Source organism: Hemibagrus wyckioides, linkage group LG25, assembly GCF_019097595.1.
Source record: "Hemibagrus wyckioides isolate EC202008001 linkage group LG25, SWU_Hwy_1.0, whole genome shotgun sequence".
Classification (NCBI taxonomy): Eukaryota; Metazoa; Chordata; class Actinopteri; order Siluriformes; family Bagridae; genus Hemibagrus; species Hemibagrus wyckioides.
Genome location: NC_080734.1, coordinates 3,282,678 through 3,288,391, shown reverse-complemented (window position 1 = coordinate 3,288,391; position 5,714 = coordinate 3,282,678).

The window sequence follows — 5,714 nt, the reverse complement described above, 5'->3', positions numbered from 1 at the left end:
ATAACACCTACATAAGCCACTCACGAAAAATTAAAGTACATAAACAGATGTAAAGGCTTATTACATCCTATAAAATGCTATCAAACACTTGTTGTGTGGTCTGGTGTTAAGTCAGCTTGACATCAAACATGAAAGTGCATATGTACCTGCACATAAAGCCACATAGAGCATTTATAACTGATTATGTATTGTTATATATATATATAACAAAATAAAATAAAAAAAGTTACCTCTGGCTCATTAAAGAAAAATAAAAAATGTAGAATTTATGTCCTCAATTGATTTATTTCTGTAAAGCTGCTTTGTGATAATATCCATTGTTAAAAGCATTAAATTACAAATAATATTATAATTAATTTAATAATAATAATAATTTCATATTTAATTAATTAATAATTAATTTTATAAATAAACGTTATATATTTTTTTATAAATATATTTTTTAAAATAATTATCTAGTACTTTTGTGCTAACCCAGTTGATACCTAGATCGTGGTCAAATGGAAAAGAAAAAAATTTACAGAGATGTTTTTGAACCAAATAGACGAGGTGAAGCGAATATAAAGATTGTTTCAGGGTAAAATTGTATCTGGTGTATACATATCGAGGCTCGCTTTCAGGTCAGTGCAGTTGTCAAAGATGGCTACATGTATACAAGTGGAAAATTTATTTTACTTTTTTTTTTAAAGTTACTATAGGAGGAATATTGGCCAGGTTCAGGATAGGATTACATTAAAGGCCTTCTTTTAATTGTGTCATTTATGCAACACACTTCAACACCTACGAAATAGGGTGTTGATGATTGGTGTGAGATGATAAGGAGTAGTTGTACTGCCAATCCTGGCTGTCTGAAAACCCTCATGTGCTGGTAATTATCTTGTTTTTACAGGAGCTGGTTCTCCAACCCAAACCTCTGTGTACATTGCACCACTTAGAGTGCATCCATTTTCTCTCATTAAGCCGAATAAAGTGGCGAGCACAACGCAATTAAACGTGCATAATTAGATCCCGGGACATGATGGATTTCATGCCAGCTAACACGAGCCCACTCCAAAAAAAAAAACACCTCCTCATTAGTCCTTTCTAAAATCCCTGACGACTCAAAAAACTTCTCATGCAAGAACATCAGCCTCGCCCCTACCGTTCATTTTCGTCTCATTACACTCCGACATGTCGTCCTTTTGTTGTGACAGAGTTGTCCGTAGTACCTGTGGGACGAGTGATGAGGGACGAGGACAAGCAAGTCCCTGAAGCAGGTGTTCTGTTGGCGACTACATGTCGTCTCAGCACGAGAGGCAATTAACCGCAAAGAAACTGCACATACGGATAACAGGGGTGACCCAGTAGGCAGGAGACCAGGCCAGATCAAGAGATCACCATTTATTATTATTCTGATTTTTAAACCATGAACCGTGATTTAGCTGCAATATTTACACTTCTTGTCTTCTTGTTATTATCTTCAAACTCTGTTCTGTTTGATACAGTTAATTATAAAATTAGTTGGGTAATGGCAAGGCGTTGAAATTCCATTTACTCTAAAAGAAGGCAGCATGGCTCGGTGGTTAAGACTCAGGGTCCTGATCATAAGGTCAAAAGCATTGCCAAAGTACACCTTGCAAGACAAGACCCCTTCTGCTCCAGGGATCCGTTTGGTGTCAAACCCTGTTCTCTTCCTACCATTTCCAAAGAAACCAAATTCATTTTGCATAATGTACATGTGACAATTGATTGTTTTTCTTCCCTCCTCTTACAATCTTCTTCTGTTTTGACCTGCACCCAAAAGAGCTTCGACCTCCTGGTTAGGCGTTGCAAAAGACTTCTAAAAATCCCACCTATTCCTAAAGGATTTCTGACCAATCCTACCTGCTCCCAAATCAATCCTAATCAATCCCACTTGAACCTGAGAGATTTCCATCCAATCCCCCTGCTCCTGAAGAAATTTCAACCAGTGGAATCCCAGCCAATTCCACCAGCTCTCAAAGGACTTTTGACCAATGCTACCTAATCCCAAAGGAATTCTGGCCAGTTCTGTCTGCTTCCAAAGGAATCCAAACCAATCCAGCCCAATTCCAAAGGAATTCTGAAGAATCCCACCTGCTCCCAAAGGAATCCTAACACATTCTGCCTACTTCCAAAGGAATTCTGATCAATCCCACCTAGTCCCATAGGAATCCTTATCAATCCTACCCTCTTTCAAAGGAATTATGACCAATCCCACCTGATCCCAAAGGAATCTTAATCAATCCTGTCTACTTCCAAAGGAATTATGACCAATCCCACCTGCTCCCAAAGGAATTATGACCAATTCTGCCCACTTTCAGTGAAATGCTGACCCAGCCCACTTGCTCTCAAAGGAATCCTACATACTCCCAAAGTAATTCTGACCAGTCCCACCCACTGCTTCCCCTAAACTTACCCTTCCATTGTCCTGCAGGTTTGAGCCCTGACTGCCCACTCCCCTCCGTATGAGTTAAAACTCTAATTAAATCTCTAGTTATAATCATCTCTGTGAATGGTACACAAATTTATTCTTTCACAAATTTATTGCCCTGACTGATTAGTGCAGTAATTTATCTTTATTTACTTTAAAATTAAAGGCTAAAAAACACTCACACTATAATTCTAATTCGTAGACTGTTATATGAAACATGAGTCTTTTGTTTCATCGCCTATTACACACTAAAAGTCATCATTTTCACCATATGCACCATGTGGGGATTAAATAAACAGTCTGGTCATAAGTGACTGAAGTGAGTTAGTAATTTTCTGGGAAATAATAATGCTAGCATGTGGCTCAGTCAGGAATGACACCAAACATTATGGCAGCTGTTGTAATAATGTTACGCAATTCTTTAGCCCTGGCAGCATTTAACCTCTTCCATGACATACTTATGTCAGTCTTATGACATGTGGTTCAAGTAGAGAGTTTCTGTTATTCAGTATTGTTCAGTATTAATGTTAATGTAAGTTCCTGGTGGGCAAAAATAGGTCCAGACCTTACTGACCCAAGGGTAGGCCGATTAAACAACTCCAGTTCCTGATAGCATAATGTTAAAAATTCACCAGTCATGTGATTTTTCTAAATTTCCAACCTTTAGTGCAAATAGTTTTTTCCCAGGTGATAAATGCCTCACAGAATTTTGCCTTAAGCAGAAACACAATAGTCGAAATGCCAAAGTTTTTCACATTTCACCTGAACTTTCTCTGGTGCAAAACAGAGCATGCACTTTGGATTATTACAGCTCTCACACCAAACCGATTTGTCAAACCTGCAGACGCAATCATCTGCAGTTCCCCACATGGTCTGCAAATACACCTATTTTTTACGCTTCCCACTTCTGATGACATTCTCGTAATTGGAATAAAATGAAATAACAGGAAGATCATGTCGGCCTTACAGAGCTCGTTTTCTCCTCAGCTGGTCTGAAACATTTCTCTTTTCCATTAACTTATCCTTTATTTCCCACAGTGGCTTAGAAACAACACCTCTAATTCAATTCATGAGCAGATTAATTAATGCCAAAAATACTTCACAGGAAAATGAGTTGTATGTTATATATATTACTAGGAATTAAAAAGGAATTCTGACCAATCCCACCTGCTCCTAAAAGAATCCTAAGCAATCCTGCCCACTTCCAAAGGAATCCTAGCCAATATGCTCATTTCTTAAGGAATTTTGACCAGTCTCACCTGCTCAAAGGGAATCCTAACCAATCCTGCCCATTTCTGAAGAAATTTCTCTCCAATCCCACCTGCTCACAAAGGAATCCTAAGCAATTCTGCCCAATTCTGACCAATCCCACCTACACTCAAAGGAATCTTGCCCACTTCCAAAGGAATCCTAGCCAACATGCTCATTTCTGAGGGAATTCTGACCAATCCCACCCGCTCCCAAAGGAATTCTGACCAATTCTGCCCATTTTCAAAGAAATTCTGTATATGTATGTTTGCTTGTTTGCCAGAATGAACGTACAGTTTGGGGCTAAAAATAAAATATTGAGCAGAGTTAACGCAAATAGAAGGCAAACAGTGTAATTACAGATTTTGTGTGTAATTCAACACAACCAAAGGGCAGGTATTAAATTTGCAGAAGCTCGTTTACACCCCTCGATGCCAAACATCCTCTTTTTATTAAAGTGACTCGATGAGAAGATTTATCATAAAAAAGGTTTATTAAAAATGACTGAGTTGAAATGACTGAAAAATGAGTTTATGATGAATATTCAAAATACACAACAAATGAAAGTTTATTTAAACCCAGTCAGAAAGTTTGGTCTGCACACTCAAATCATGTAGATAAATTGTTTAAATGTCTTCTTCATGCTGTTCCTGGAATGTAAAAGGTTTTTCTAGGATCAGTTAGTAAACCAGGAAATAAAAACAAGTGACTGTCCAAACCTCATTTTGTAATTTAAGACCTCTCTTTAAAAGGATATAGAGAAGATGGATGGAGCAGAGATGGTCAGTGTCCCCGGTCAGGATCTGAGAGTCGAAGTGAGATTTGAAGATGAGGGTCATTAGCACTCTTCTGACCGGTTCGGAAGGATATAGCAGATCGTTCGTATGTGACAGACTCCAGGTCTGGGTGGCTGACTCTTCTTCTCTTTAAACACGCCTACGTGTGTTCTATATGCTGCAAGCTGGCGAGGTGAGACGAGGTGAGGCGAGGTGAGACGAGGCGAGTCCAGAGCTCAGCAGGCGATGAATTGCGAATGAAGGTGAGCCCTCGTTCCTGTACTGTATAAGAGCGAGCTGATGAATGAGACTCCTGAACAAATCCTCCTCGTCTACTGACCTGAGGATAATTGGCCATTTTTCATGTTTGGAAATGTTCAACATTGTGGAAAATCTCTTCACTCTTTTCACTGAAGGAAAAAAAGCAGGACTGGGTTAAAGCTTACGAGTCATTTGAAAGATTGGAAAGGCCTTTTGGCTTCGGGCTTTGGAAACACAGGGAGCCTACTCCGGCCCGGGACATCGCTAGACCCCAGTAACATTTCCCTGATAAATGATTGTGTGATGAGGTACATTTCAGTAGACATACTTTCCTGCTCACTGAACGCTATCATTTACATCATTTAATTTTAATTAAAACATGAAGGCTGATTGTAACACTACGATTCCCTGAGGAAACCTTGGCATTCATCCAGGCGATAAATCATAACATGACATCGTCGCCGAGGACCGAGGAGGGGTACAGTAAGCACCAGGCTAGCGCTGATCTCATCGCTGTGTTAATGAGTAGCCTGTCTTTAGCCGAACGACGACGGACTGTTTTTTTGTTTTTTTTTAAATTTAAGTAAATTTAATTTACTTGGCAAGGATTGATCAGTAACGTTAGCTTGCTAAAATACTAATTGCTAAACCAAGACTTGCTTATCTTTGGCATTCTGCCACACACCTTTTTAGAGATTTAGTTAATCAGTGGAAGTTTCTGGAAGTGTTTTGTTCACTTAGCGGGTAATTAGTCAGCTTGCTGATAAAAAAAAAAAAGTGGATAAATAAATACATACATCTTCCAAAGTCAACAGAATTGAATGTTGTTTTTTGCAAAATATTTCTTCCATCAGTGGCATTTTGTTTTATTATCTTCCAGAGAGAAAAACGAAAGAAAGAGAGAGAGAGAAAAGAGAAGCTGGTGAAGGATGGAGTGTTTATACTGCAGCTGATAAAACTGTTGCAGTTCTACACAAGTAAATGATCTTCACAGTGGA